Source organism: Zootermopsis nevadensis, unplaced genomic scaffold (assembly GCF_977971745.1).
Source record: "Zootermopsis nevadensis isolate Lab colony 2312 unplaced genomic scaffold, Znev_1.0 Znev_ptg000045l, whole genome shotgun sequence".
NCBI lineage: Eukaryota > Metazoa > Arthropoda > Insecta > Blattodea > Termopsidae > Zootermopsis > Zootermopsis nevadensis.
Window position 1 is genome coordinate 3,057,011 of NW_028259177.1, and position 15,241 is coordinate 3,072,251.

At 39.8% G+C, this 15,241-nt stretch overlaps 1 protein-coding gene and 1 long non-coding RNA gene across 20 annotated transcripts in view; one reads left to right on the forward strand and one right to left on the reverse strand.

Moving 5' to 3' along the window:
• Positions 1–6,146, reverse strand: part of LOC147871651 (structural maintenance of chromosomes protein 6-like) — a 70,210-nt gene extending 64,064 nt beyond the window's left edge. The window contains exon 1 of the mRNA XM_087360481.1: positions 6,129–6,146. The gene's annotated coding sequence lies outside the window, so the exon portion shown is untranslated. The remainder of the gene's footprint in view (positions 1–6,128) is intronic.
• The window catches only part of LOC147871654 (uncharacterized), a 309,056-nt gene that overhangs the window by 1,562 nt on the left and 292,253 nt on the right, over positions 1–15,241 (forward strand). The gene's annotated exons all lie outside the window — the stretch shown is intronic.

Consider the following 15,241-nt stretch of genomic DNA (forward strand, 5'->3'; position numbering starts at 1 on the left):
TGTTACGGATAAAATAAATAAGAAAATAAAAGTTTCGTGTGTTGTGGCATTGTATGAAAATGGAATTCAAGAAATGTTTCGATTTTGACAATTCTTCGTCTGTAGTTTTCGAGTTTTTCTCACTACAGAAATCGTATTAATTTCAAAGCGAGAATATTCCTGGAGTTACGTGTTATTCGCACAAGTAAACGATTCGAATTCGTTGGAAGTAATCTCAGTGTTGCTGGACGTTGTTGAGCTGGATAGGTGTAGCGAACTCGGAAGTCTCGTGATTGTTGTGAAGCTAACATTTGTTGAGCTAGTCAGATTTCTGTAGTTTACGGGACCTGAAGGTTCACTATCGCGTTAACAAGAGTTCGCCACTGGACTGAAACCGTAGGACAGAAGAATCTAACCCTGGTCTTTTCCTTTCAGTTTGTTCCCATTTCTGAGCGTCCGGAACAAAGTATCGATCGGTTTACAGAACGAAGTTTCCGTGTTTCCCATTACTCGTGATGAATTTCGTAGGTAATTGATTCGCGCTGTGGTTGTGTTCTGTTTTGTGCTCTTAAGCTATAGTTAATGTCCCGCCTCAACTAGACAGAATGATTGTGAGTGTTAAAAACAGAGGAGCGTGCATAAATGTAGTAAGTAAATATTAAAAGCAGGTTTCGTTATAACGTACGCTCTCGCCTACAGAGATATGAGAAGGAAACTTTGATGTTGATGAAGTTTGGGTATTGCTTACCCCCAATTTCCTTACGTTTTTGGTTCTAGAATGAAGTGATTTCAAGACTGTTGGTGTTCAGGTAGATATGTGCGGTTAAAATAATTACGAAAGTACATCGCTGTTGCATTACTATTTGTGTAGATTTGATATGTGGTTTCTTTATACGTCTTTATAATTGCCAATTAACACTGTGCTGCATCGTGAGATAACAATATAGTTTTGTGTTACGTAAGCTCTTTACATTGTTATGAGAAAGATAAGGACGTTTGAGAAGAACTTTTGGGCCGTGAAATTCCACCAGCCTGAAACATACGGTAATTTATGTTCTTAATATAGAAACCCTATGAAAATATCGGTTGTTTTGCCTTGGAAATCTTTAGGGTTCCGTGTTATCATTCCTAATTTCTCGTATGGCGCGTCTGTAATGAAAAAAATGTGTGGTGAACATGAAATCAATATCGTAACAACCGTGTAGGACGCGAGCTAGACTTCATTATCGACGGAATTTGATTCATTTCCTAGTGCCACGAGTCTTGTATGATTTTATTTGTCGTCAGCGTATAATTTATCACAGAAGTTCGCGTATAGAAGAAACGACGGAATATGCATTTTACGTAATGACAGGCAACATGAAGGAAATTAGTCAGGTGAATGCTATTTAATGGGACACTGATGCAGGCACGCGTGGGCGATGTAATGAAGTTCTTCGGGGTCATCTTATCATCCGTCTGATCGCTTCTTGGAACGTTGAGTGTAACTGGCTATGAGTTCAGTTGCCGTGCAGACGTGTTGTCAGAGTTTCGGAGATGCATAATGTCACCATCTTCAGGACTGAAGTGACTGTGGGGCCACGAAACTGGCAGAGAAGTTTCGTCATTTGTTAAAATAATGGACAGGGCTGTGTATTTTGTTTGGGGCGACGTAGGGATCCTGTGATTTAGGACGAAAATTTGAATCCGATGCGTCTGTAAAAAGAGAATAGCTGAGCTAGAGCGAAATTATATGAATTGAAATCCCCTAAAATTGCCTTGCATCTGTTTCTAAGGTCCTCGTTAATCTGTCTCGCGAGGGCAATTGTCTCAGCAACGTAATCCAAAGGTCTTCTTCCTACACTGCAGTGTCGTGTGTTCTCGCAGGCGTGTGATTTAGCTGTGTTGGGATGTAGAAGTTTCGAGAAATTGTTAAAAAAAACAGTGCATCCATCATTTATACGGAAATGCAGACACCGTTGTTGACCCAAACAATCGTACAGATTTTGTAGACCTGTTTAATAAACAAAATTGAATGGATACATTTTTACGAAGTTAACATATTCCGAACTTATTTTCGCTACGATTACAGTGTTGTGTGTCGTGTTCCTAGTCTTTTGTTTCTACAAGGTCAGTGAGTGAAGAGTGTGATTTCTGTATCTCAGGATCTGGCCTTGTCGTGGTATTGACGTAGCTCTCAGAATTGGCTTTACCAGTCACTGTACTCTTGTGTGAATTTCAGGACGAGATTTTTTCAATTTTCTGTCATTTATCCAGCCAAGGGTTTTGGAGACCAGAAGTGTTTGGTTAGGAAATTTGCCCTGACGAATAGAAATGATTTCTCGTTAATGCGACAGCTGCGCTTTGTGTTGGTGTGCACGTGGGGCCTGTTATGGAACCGTGCATGGCTATCTTGTTCTGATCCACCTGGAATGTGGATCATCACAATTTACCTAGTACAGGGGTATATGATTTCAACACCCCGTCCGTCCGCCCGCCTGTAAAATGCGTACGAAATTTTTTTAAGAAAAGATTAAATCGTAACGAAGGATTGATTTTATGTTGAAGGAACCAGCATTTATAACGACTGCTGTTTTATTTTTTGCGTGTATGTAAATGGATTTTTTTTTTCGTTTTTGACCGTATTGAACAAATTGCGCTAAATATTGAGGTGTTTTGTTTTCTTTGAGGTGAGAAGTGAATGTTTATATGATGTTTAGGCCAGCTGAGGTCTGAAAGGTTTTAGCTAGCTTCGGGTATTGATTGGCTGAGTGGTTTACGCGAGAAAAGAGGATTTTGCAGCAGCTGGAGTCGTCATACCGGTTTATCGGGACCCAGTTATGTACAATATCTGTCTGTTTACTTAAATAGGTTCCTCTTACTTGTCTCTATGCTAATATTTGTTATATCCTCGAGTCTGTTTGTTATCAGAGCCTATTGAAGGGTTGAAACTGCACTTTCTCGAGATTTCCAAACAGATATTTGAATTTTTTTACGGATACATTTGTACCACGCGTGGACAATACTTAGAATTGTAACACGTCTCTCTTCCCGAATATGTTTTCTCGAAACACAGAGTCTCCAAGAAAATTGTTTTAAATGGTGATGGCCCCGGGAATCTGAACTTTCCTTTCTTCGATGTCTTAATTAATCTACGCCGTTGCCATCACAAAACAAAAGGTTTTTACAAGAACTAGATTAATCGAGCTGATGATATGATAATTATTGTTCTGGAACAGGAGGTGGGACGTGGGGTCAGGTTTATCTGTGATAGGGAAGAAGACAATGGTCGAACATCTTGATTTTGATGACCATTGTATTTTTGTTTTTAGATCGTTGGCCCTGATAGTAAGGAAGGTTGCAGCATACATAAGTTGTACCATCTAGACAGCTAGGCGACTTGATAAGGGCTGCCTTCGTAACAAACTTTGTCTGACTAGAACAACGGTTTTAAACAAACTTTTTGCGAAGTGAACTTATTCTTAAGAAAGAAAGTTATTGAAGATGGGTTGTTGCGCAGTTTAATCTGGTAGAAGTTTTCCGACGTTTCAGGGATCCTTGGCAGCGCAACAACCCACAATACAGCCATCTTTAGACTCACCGCCTTGAAAACCTCAAATCCGACATAGAAAGTTCTTGATTGCGGATAATGAAATATTGACCTCGTTTGAATCCTTATTTTTTCGTAGTTCCTTCCAGGGATGGCAGAAGTGTGGCCTTACTGGGTTAAAAGTTAGTAACTAACTCTTGTAGTTCCTGCAAGCCAGCAACGTATCTCATACAATAACGGGTGTTCCAAATGTGTATTGTTATGGGACAGTAATCGGGCATTAGTGTTTCTGTGGGACTCTTCTTCGTCTTATATTTATGCAAATTTGTAGATACGCACTTTTAGGGGTGCGTATGAGAAGTACGGCATGGCCAAACATTTGCCACAATGACACCTAAGGCGAAGTTGATATGGGGCACGCGGTATAAGAATTAATGAAATCGTGACTTCGTTTTGCGCGACGGAAAACGAAAATAGTTCTTATCTTGCTTGGGATGCTGCGCATTTCTCTGCATTCTGATTTCTCCTCAACCTCATTGTAGACCCGTAGTGTTATCTACCTCCCTCGTACTTTATCCTAACACGTGTGTTTTAGTAAGAGAAATTTTAAGATTGATTTTTGACGTGAAAACATCTTTAAAATGCCCAAATGAGCGACAGTTTCTGTCGAAGTAATTTCAAACTTCAATAACTCGGCTAAAAATAGACATAGCGTCGCCATCTGAGTCTCGCTTTAAAGAGGAAGGATGAAAGTGTGTGTCAGTACCGCTCCGACATTCGTGGCGGCTGGAAGTCGCGAACTGCGCACGCGCAAATTGAACCCACGATTTTCGACTTTCCGGATTCGACACGTGTCCATAAACGGGATCATATCTCAGAGACTAATTATCCGATCTGAATGAAACAAGTGTAGTTTTGAAGAGGAGTGTATATGTTGCAACTCATCCTGGCCTCCAAGTGTGTATCTCAAAAACTCAAAAAGATACGAGGCTGTGAATTTAAAAAAGTTTGAAAATTTTCCGATTTTCTTAAAATGTCGCGATATATGAGGGCAAAGTACAACCAGAATTACAAAAATCTGGCACGAATGCGTAGAGCATAACATTCCAAAGAGAATGACACGGAAAACGTCGGGCCCGGACCCCAAACCAACGCGCAGTACTGCCGCGAATATAGGCAACGTAAGCGCGCTCGGACAACTCAGGCGGCATCTGACGAGCCTGAATGACATACCGCTCGTACTGATGGACGATTTCAACACTAGTGACGAAAATGACCACTTTTGGGCTCTGGTGTGTAAAGAATTAAACTTTTCTTTTTACAAATTACGGGGCGTTTCTTGAACCATTGACTTTTATCTTCTCAAAAAGGGCAGTCACATGGAGTTTGTTATTTCTGCCTTTCGTTTATCTTTGTCTTAAATGCATGGATCATGCTGTTCCTGTAATAGTCTTGGAAAGCCCTGACTAAGTCCGTGTTTCATGTGTAAGTTTGGAGCAAACAGGAAGAACTGATGTGGTTAATGGAACTAAATTGTCTGCTGCAAAATATTTTCTGCGGCGAATTTCGCTTGAATCGAGTGGATACAGGGCACAGATGCGATGAATAATTAAATATGATATAATTATAATTAAATAGCAAATCAAAATATTTGAAAGGGTGTAATGAAATATGTTCTAAGGATATGGATATGAGGTGGATGATACGAAATTTTAAGAGAGAAATTCAGAACGTCTATTATGTAAGTCTTCAAAGAAAATTAAAAAATAATTTCTTACTGAATTAAAACACCACGCGTCTCCATTACAAAGATTAATAGGTTTATACCGTGTAAGGAAATGTTAGCTGTTAAATATGCAGAAACCACGCCTTTCCTATTGTAAGAAATGGAGCTTTCGGGTCGAGCGAAGAGAGAATCTAATTATAGAGCTTGTGTCAGTCGCGGTTCTGCGATTGAATTGAAGAAATTACTCGAGTATAAAGTTGGAATGGCAGGAGAAATGGCTCTTATGAATTCACCGACTGGGAAAACTCTGTTTTAACTAGCGATAATAGGCCCTTTGTCAACTTGGCGATGAGATTATAAAGGAAAAAGGTTTTTTTTGAAATGTAACTACCTTATGTGCAATGCTTCAAAGGACGTGTGAAGGTAACAGTTTCAACGATACATTTACGTTGTGTGTGATTATTTGCAAGTAAATTTATGTCCATTTGTCTTGTGTTAAATAAAATTATTTATTAACATGCTATTACCGTCCATTGTGTTAAGCCAGATAAATCTAAATTAAAACAGGTAATTTGTACAACGTTCCGGCCTCCTTGTTATTTTACAAGTCACGTCTGTGTACAAATAGTTTTACACGTTGCTTTACATGGACGTTGTACTTAACTTTATGCGTCCTGAGGATAAGGGAGACGAAGGAAGTTTAAAAGAAAGTGTAAACAAGATTAGTCTGATTTAAACAGAGTAAAGAGGAGCTTCATATTTCTCCTTTTCAGCAACTACTATTCCACTTTACTTCATATAATGTATTAATATTTTCTTTCGAATGTCTTAATCGCCTACCCTCGCCCTACTATCTGATGTAACTAGCCTTCACACATTCTCTCCGTGTGTTACGAGGCGCGTCCACAAAGTAAGTTTCCCACTCGTCCCACAGCTAGCAAACCTTATATTGCACGAAGCGACTGTGCGTACGTGATAGAGCAATGACGTAGCATGGCGCATGCACTAACGGTACTTCCCGCGTTCTCACAGTAGCATCGTTGCAGCTGTTGAAGATGGAGGTTCTTATTCCAGCTCCCGCCGACTGTGAAGTGCGGTCAGTGATAACGCTAGGCCGCACACGGCTCGACGGACAGCAAGTCTCCTGCAGGAGTTCAGCTGGGAGGTGTTTAATCATTCACCCTACAGCCCGGACCTCGCTCCCAGTGATTTCCATCTTTTCCTACACCTCAAGAAATTCCTGTCCGGTCAGCGTCAGCGTTTTGAGAATGACAGAGAGGCGGAGATGGTTGTCACACAGTGGTTCCAATCCCAGGCGGCAGACTTCTACGACACAGGTATTCAAAAGTTGGTCCCACGGTATGACAAATGTCTCAATTCCGGTGGCGAATATGTTGAAAAATAGCTGGACACTTGCTGTATCTGTTGCAATAAATATTTCCATGAAATTGTGTTTTGTTTCTGTAAACGGCCCCAGGGAAACTTACTTTGTGGACGAGCCTCGTATTTTGTATTACTGTAGGCAGAAATAATCAATCTCTTTCGCTTTGTCTGACCATGTAGGCCTGTATGTAGCTAAGGGTCTTAAATAATTCTCTCGATTCTGGCCGTCTTTCTCGTACCGAGGTCTGTGATAAAGGTCCGTATTTCCCCGCGTGATTTAACCTGCATCTCGTACAATCTCAAATGCCAACTCCGTTACGTAATTGAAAATGTCTTGTCTTCACACTCACCGCCGTAAATACCTCAAATCCTACTTTTAGAATATTACTGGACCTAAATCGAGGGAGGATGAGAAACGCTGACAGTCGAATGAACAGCAAAGCTGTAAATGAACAATAATTATACTGAGGTACTGTCTTTTGGGTTGTAGAGTGCAGAAGTTTACCAACGTTTCAGATGTCCTTGCTTCCTCCATCACCATCGTCCTCATGATGGAGGCAGAAAGGATCTCGTAAATATGGAGACGTATCTACACAGTTATTATTACGTTGTCTAAGAAATACATTACTTTGCTGGTAACATCAATGAGACATATATTCCACGACTTTCCAACCGTACGTATGGAAGAGAGTACAAAGAAATAGAAGATAGGATATAAGAGGGAAAGATTAGTGTCTCTCTTAGTGGACCTCACACTTCCACACACTATTGAAAATTATTCGTTTAAAAATACTTGTAAGCGTGTGTTCTGGAAGTTTCTGCTGTCAGGGACAAATGAATTCGTGAAGGGGCAGGCCGAATACGATGGTAATATTGGAGACAAAATGTCGTTAATTCTGCGAAGTGTGAAAATGTGGGAAACATTCGCACGATTTTTATTCTGTCTGGATAGACGAGTGAAATTACTGTCTTTGGATAAATTTGTGTGTTTTATTTCGTAACGTGAACTTCGCCACATATAAATTAAATGATATGGGCGGGATATGTAGAATGCACTGGAACTATGTTTATATTAGTATTTGAAGGAAGATTCTATCAACTAGTTGTTTCCAATTTATAATATAACTGGTGACTCTGTTACTAATCCGGTCGCAAGCAGGTGACTAGTCACAATTTTAATTTAATATTTTAATAAAACCATCAATTTAAACTGCTTTTTCGTGAACTCCGACTATATTGCGTGGAATGAGAGGATGATAGTAAGTAATTAAATGTAAAAGATGTCGTGGCCTAATTTAAGGCATGTCATTTCAATTTTTACTATGTTCAGTTTCTCGGTAGTTTATATTTGAATATAATTGCAGGATAACATTAAAATCTATCGGCCTCTTGTTTACAAAACACATTTCATTCTGACTAGAAGCTGATCTCGGATTTGCCAGATGATATATGTGTTCTGTAGCCACACACATACAGATACACACTTCGAAACTCCTGAAACCGTATAACGTGTTATAAAATATCCTCTATACGTAGAAACACCCCCCCCCCCACTGTTTTTGCCCCATTTCTCAGGTTTTCCCTTAGTAAATTTTCCAATTTCCTCTCATGGATAATATGAATTCCCATCAGCACGTCCTTCAAAAGGGATTTTAATTCGATTTCTCTGCCCATTGATGAAATATGCATATGCGTTAAAAATGTACATACACACACACAGAATGTTTCATTTCAAACTCAACCCTGTAACAGTACTACAGAACAAAATGAAATCATAAGTCGGTACTCTCCCAATATCGTGACACTGGACTCTAGGTCACCTTATCGTAAGGCCGCAGGTTCTGTGCAAGTGTTCACGAGAGGAAAATGTGTTCATTCTCGAAAATTCTATTCCAATCGAAATTGTTTTCTACTGTTCGTGAAGCATTTGGGAAGCGTGTTGTAACCCGAGAGTCTTTCATCAATACCAGAGCTATTTTTGACTGTTTATTAATAAATTGAAATGCGTCTGTTTTGATGAAACCCAGTCATCGTTTTCAGAAAACGATATGTCTAGTCGTGTTTGGTCTAGATATAACAAATGAGAATCTTTCTCACCATATTGTTAAAAATTTAAAGATTTTTATTTTCCGGTTAAAATATATTTCCACGGTTGCTGGGCTCCATTTTTTTGTAATAAATTTTAATTCTTTTGCAATACGTTTGTATTGATTTGTGTACTGATTCTCCACGAGCTATAAAAACGAATTACTTTTATGCTATCGAAAAATTTGTGTCTCTTTTCATAACTAAGAAATAGCAAGAGAAATTTAGAACAAATTACTTAGCGAATAACATAAGTATTTGTGAATAAAATATCGATTTTCATGGTGCTGCATAAGAGACCCCCACTAATTACGGAAGTCGTCCTTCCTTGTATGGAGAGTGAAATAGGAAGTCTGATCGGACAGGTATGTTGAGAAGGGGGTCTATGATTTTAAGATGTATCTTAAAAAAAAATTGGTGGGGATAGAACTGGCTTGAGATCGTCAGTATCATACTTCGGGTTCTGCTCCAGTAGAGCTAAGAGCAGTTCAAATTATATCTGGAAACATAATTTAATATTCTTCACATACAAATTTATAATTACAAAAATGATGATGCAGAGTTTGTACGATAATAGAAAACTCATTCTTTCTTATTGACCAGAAATTCAGGCAAGATAATAAAATAATATTAAATTTGAAGAGGTGAATGGGTATGAAGATGTTAAAATATGAATTCATATTCCGTAGTATAAATCTTAACAGACAGCCAGAGGATACAATTGATGCAGGGAACATATTGAGAAAAGGAATGTTTGGAATATGGACCGACAGGACATAGCTTAATCCTTATACCGTGACGATGGTGGTGGTGATGATTTCGTCTTCACAGCCTAGAAAACCACGATTTGTTTTTGCACCGATGTATAAATATCAAATGTCATGATCATTGCATTTGAGTTATGATTATGGCTGAAATAAAGACGTTAATAAAATTATCTGCTACGAAGTTAATTCTGGACGATCATTCTGTTGATAATGTAAACATAAATCACGTATTTAACCGTCCGGGATATTCTTCACGTTATATACAGTACTGAAAATTGTACGTATTGTATTGTGTTTGCGTTAAAAAATCTGTATATCGTAACACGTCCTCAACCGTGATGACTAATTACATTGATCGAAAATTATTTTTTGGTATTCATTATTTGAAATTTTCTTGTCAATGCAACGAACACAGTTTTCACAACCAATTGTCTCTGTGACAAGCATGTCGTACCGTACGCCTTGATGCCAGCTGTAATGAAGAAACAGCCATTGAAATTAAGAGCCAAAAATAAGTCTATAATCCATTAAGACTTCTGAAGTTCTGTGTTATCTACTTTGCTCTTAATTTCATGGCCTTACCTGCAGATGTGAGGTCGTGGAGACGATCGGAAATAATGTCGAAAGGAGACAACCCCCACCCCCGAAGAGGCACGTAAACAAATCAGTTAGCATTGCCCGAAGAATGGTAGAAACAAGTGTTGAGTGGATACATCCAAGGCGGAAGACAGAAAGCCGAGAGTTGTAATAGATTCCTTTTCTCGTGAAGCTTGAGTGAAAACCAGTTAGAGTGGTCGAATGCTAGCCGGGTGGCCCGACTGACTCAATTCGTGTGCTTCTCGGGCTGTTTCGGTCGATCTCACAAGCTTCGCGAAGTATAACTTAGTGGTTCATACCAGACTCTCAATAATTGGAAGGTAAAACGTGACACCACTAAATTGTCGAATATAGTACAAAAGTTTCTGTTGTTTTCACTGGATGTTTTATGTGCCAGCGGGGATTAAGCATCACAAGAAAAGGAATGAACTATAGATGAACGAAAATTATCAGTCCTGCTGCAGAGTACCGGAAGGACAGTGGATGGAAATAGAAGAGACCTTGTTATATAGCAACCGTCCATAGAAGTAAGCTAGTGAAGTTGTTCCACAATACGCAATGATGGAGCTTGTACCAAATTCAGTTCAAGTCAGTTTACCAGTTTCCGAGATTTAATTTACATAAGGAGGATAGAGAGACGATGTCCTCATGCGTTAATTTTGTCTAGTTTATGTAAGTTATTCATAACAAGAGACATGACGTCGATGTCAAATATTGTCGAACGTTGAAGGCTCTGAATGAATGCTTACAGAATACGTGATCAAGATCTGTCTCTTGATATGCATGGACCGACATGGTACGACGTCATAAACGTGGACAACTGTGCCGTTTTGTTGATGGGCGCTCCATACAGGAATCCACTGGAAGGAGAACGGAAGCCTGTTAACTGGGGAAGGCAAGAGTTTGCAGACTCAGGGGTTTCCAAAATGTATGATTTGGGATTTATACAGCGGCGAGTATGAAGATTTCTGTCTTCTGGGTTGTTGCGCTGTGTAGTCTGGTCGATGTTAACCAACGTTTCTGAGGTCATACTGCCTCCGTCATCAGAGTATAAAGATTTCCGTCTTCTGGGTTGTTGCGCTGTGTAGTCTGGTCGATGTTTACCAACGTTTCTGAGGTCATACTGCCTCCGTCATCAGAGTATGAAGATTTCTGTCTTCGGGGTTGTTGCGCTGTGTAGTCTTGTCGATGTTAACCAACGTTTCTGAGGTCATACTGCCTCCGTCATCAGAGTATGAAGATTTCTGTCTTCTGGGTTCTTGCGCTGTGTAGTCTGGTCGATGTTAACCAGCGTTTCTGAGGTCATACTGCCTCCATCATCAGGGTGATTCTTAGTATGAAGATTTCTGTCTTCGGGGTTGTTGCGCTGTGTAGTCTGGTCGATGTTAACCAACGTTTCTGAGGTCATACTGCCTCCGTCATCAGAGTATAAAGATTTCCGTCTTCTGGGTTGTTGCGCTGTGTAGTCTGGTCGATGTTTACCAACGTTTCTGAGGTCATACTGCCTCCGTCATCAGAGTATGAAGATTTCTGTCTTCGGGGTTGTTGCGCTGTGTAGTCTGGTCGATGTTAACCAACGTTTCTGAGGTCATACTGCCTCCGTCATCAGAGTATGAAGATTTCTGTCTTCTGGGTTCTTGCGCTGTGTAGTCTGGTCGATGTTAACCAGCGTTTCAGAGGTCATACTGCCTCCATCATCAGGGCGATTCTTAGTATGAAGATTTCTGTCTTCGGGGTTGTTGCGCTGTGTAGTCTGGTCGATGTTTACCAACGTTTCAGAGGTCATACTGCCTCCGTCATCAGAGTATGAAGATTTCTGTCTTCTGGGTTGAAGCGCCGTGTAGTCTGGGCGATGTTAACCAACGTTTCAGAGGTCATACTGCCTCCATCATCAGGGCGTTGAGTATGAAGATTTCTGTCTTCTGGGTTGATGCGCTGTGTAGTCTGGTCGATGTTAACCAACGTTTCTGAGGTCATACTGCCTCCATCATCAGGGCGATGAGTATGAAGATTTCTGTCTTCTGGGTTGAAGCGCTGTGTAGTCTGGTCGATGTTAACCAACGTTTCTGAGGTCATACTGCCTCCGTCATCAGAGTATAAAGATTTCCGTCTTCTGGGTTGTTGCGCAGTGTAGTCTGGTCGATGTTTACCAACGTTTCTGAGGTCATACTGCCTCCGTCATCAGAGTATGAAGATTTCTGTCTTGTGGGTTCTTGCGCTGTGTAGTCTGGTCGATGTCCAGCAACGTTTCAGAGGTCATACTGCCTCAACTGCGCAACAACTCAGAAGACAGAAATCTGCAAGTATTTTTTTAGTTAATCTCTGTTTCCTCATGAGGTCTTGATCTTGCTGACGGCGGTGTCTTCAGGAACGTAGCCCTAGCAGTCGCTGACAGATTGCCTTATAAACGCAGATAAAACAGTGTTGGGTTCTGAGCTGAAAGAAATTGCCATGATACGGGATTCTTGCTATCGATTGCTTGAAGATTGAAAATGTGTTTTCTTTTCGCTTCAAGGCAGAGTCTGTCGTGCGATCTAATAAGATGCGACTCGTTCTCTGCTTCGATATAGGAATCTTTAGGACTTCCCTGGACATGTTGGTGGGTCGAATGATACCAAAATCATATAGCAGTCGCTACGTGATCAGGGTTGTTCATGAGCAGAGAATTGGAAACTGTCTGACAGCAATGCCTTGTTTACTGAGTGGCATGTCTCTTGAAGAGCTTCAAATGTCAAAGCCACTAACCCTCGTAGAGTTTACAAATATTTATAAACAGATATGAACTTACCTGCATTTTTACAATGAAACTTTGCTGGGGGATTTTTTTTTGTAATTTTTTGTTGTTGTTAAATTTGACAGTAAAACATGCTATAGAAAGTAAAATGACACGATTAATTCTAATTATGAATTTTGAAGGACGTTGTGTCGTGGCCAGTATTAAAAGTCGCAAGTCTTTGTTGGAGTCGTCTCGGTATTATTCTTACGAGGTTTGGTCATCAGTGTCACGTTGAATAGATGTGACACTAAACACTAATAGATGTTCATGACAGTCGCGGCAGGCAGCTCCTTGGCTGGACAGACTGAAAATTCTCCGGAGAGCCGCTGTCCAATCCGAGTTTAGAAATTCAAGGTCCCTAATGGAATGTAGGAGTGATCTATAATCTAAAGGGGGATTAACTCTTGGTAGATATTTGTAGTTTTCCTGGGTCCCTGTAAGTAATTTCTTGGGAAATGGTTTAATATGGCTTAAGGCCTCCTATTTATCATTAAACCACTCGTGACTGTTCCTTCATTTCTTTCGGTAGTGCCTTGATAAAAACGTCGTTAAAGGACTCACGACACAACACCTCGTCATGATATCTAATCGGCCTTCCTATTAACACGTCTTTGGAGACGAAAAGGAACTCGGTCTTGTGAAAGTAATCTCAATATTTAGGTTTATCGATGGGCGTTAAAGTTTTATCTTGCCCTCTTCTTGTGGTATTGCAAAATATTAGTTTCTGCAACTACTTAATGTCAAATTAGACTAAATAAGGATATTTTCATAACTTTTAAGGAATTTAATGTTGCAGAAGAAAATTGGGGTAAAACTGCGAGCTTTGGGATCCGTATTGCAAAAGTTAAGAGTCCTTCTTAAGAATCTAATAGTTGCTCAACTAGGCAATAAATTCCCCGGCTTTTATGATCCGAAATTTTAAAAGTTCTCCTATGAATTCAACATTCATTCTCATGCCCTGTTTAAGATACATTGTAACGTTATCTTTTCATGTATGCCCACGCATTCCTAGTGGTGTATTTCTTTCAGATTTTCCATACAAAATTCATTTATCATGATCGCAAAATTTAAACGGTATTCTTAAATGCTTCAATATGGAGATTGCTGGCTTCTGGGTTGTTGCGTCGTATAGTCTGGTGGACATCTACCAGAGTACATGGTGTTACAACCCAGAAGACAGACATCTTCAGACTCACAGCCGTGAAAACCTCAAATAGTACCTTTATTATGGAGTTTGTGTTATAGTTCGTATTTTTTTTAGTATTCTTAATTATGTATTTCGTCGTGTGTTCCGCTTACGATGTCGTCTAGGTCAAGGGAGAAACTTAAGAAATTTTCCCAGGAAAATGTATGAGCATTACAGACGTGGCGTGCTTACTCATATGGTCTAATAGAAGGCATAATTGCTGGAAATGTTTGTCTCTGAAGTGAAATCACTTTGTTAAGTACATTTTACACTTCGTGTGTCTAAATAGGCTTCGCACAGGACATTACTCTCCAATTAACACGGAATTAATTTGGTGGCGGTATGCCAGTCACTCTTCAAGTGTGAACTTCATTCGCGGAGGAGTCTCGGTGATATTCTTGTACTGTTTACTTTTTTATGGTCCGACAGAAATAGATGTTTCTGTTCTCGAATTGTTTCTCTCGAAATTCTTAATCAGCTGTAACAATTTTCGTGTCTATTCATCGAGGATAAAGTTACATAATTTCTGATGATTTTTTATGATATGTCCACAATTACAACAGTGTAATTTTCCTAACCTATTCTTCAGGAGAGGGAAGAAATACCCATGCGAACAGAGGCTAAGATACAATTACGACCTGAAGATGATCACTTAAGGTGGAAACATATAGTGGATTCTTAATAAAAATCGAAACCATAATAAAAATTATTATGTAGACGGACAATCAACCCAACAAAAAATAGATTATATTTTGTGCCCTGTTCCACATGAATATTATAAGTATTAAGTGCGTAGAAAATGTTTTTCCATTTAAAGTTGAGCTCTTTGTGAAACACCGTGTAAAGTTTGAGCGCTGTGGTGATGAACAAGGTAAAGTGGGAATCTCGGACGAGAGAAAGTGGCACCCGAGGGATAAATTATCACGGAAGAAAGTAATTTTAGATGGGAATTTGCATATTCCCATTTCTTCACGAAATGGATTCCTACAGTGATTAAGTTCGAGGAGGAGTGCATTGTACAGCCGAATGCCCTCAGAACGGTGTAACGCTGGACCGAATGTCGATGGAATGAATCCTAGCTTCGGATGGTAAAGGAATTCCAAGTATAGCAGTGAAATCCACGTCCCTTTATGGAAACAGCTCGCTCACTGGTACGTACTCTGCGTGTACCATGGGATATGACGTTACACTTTACCTGAAATTTTATATCTCC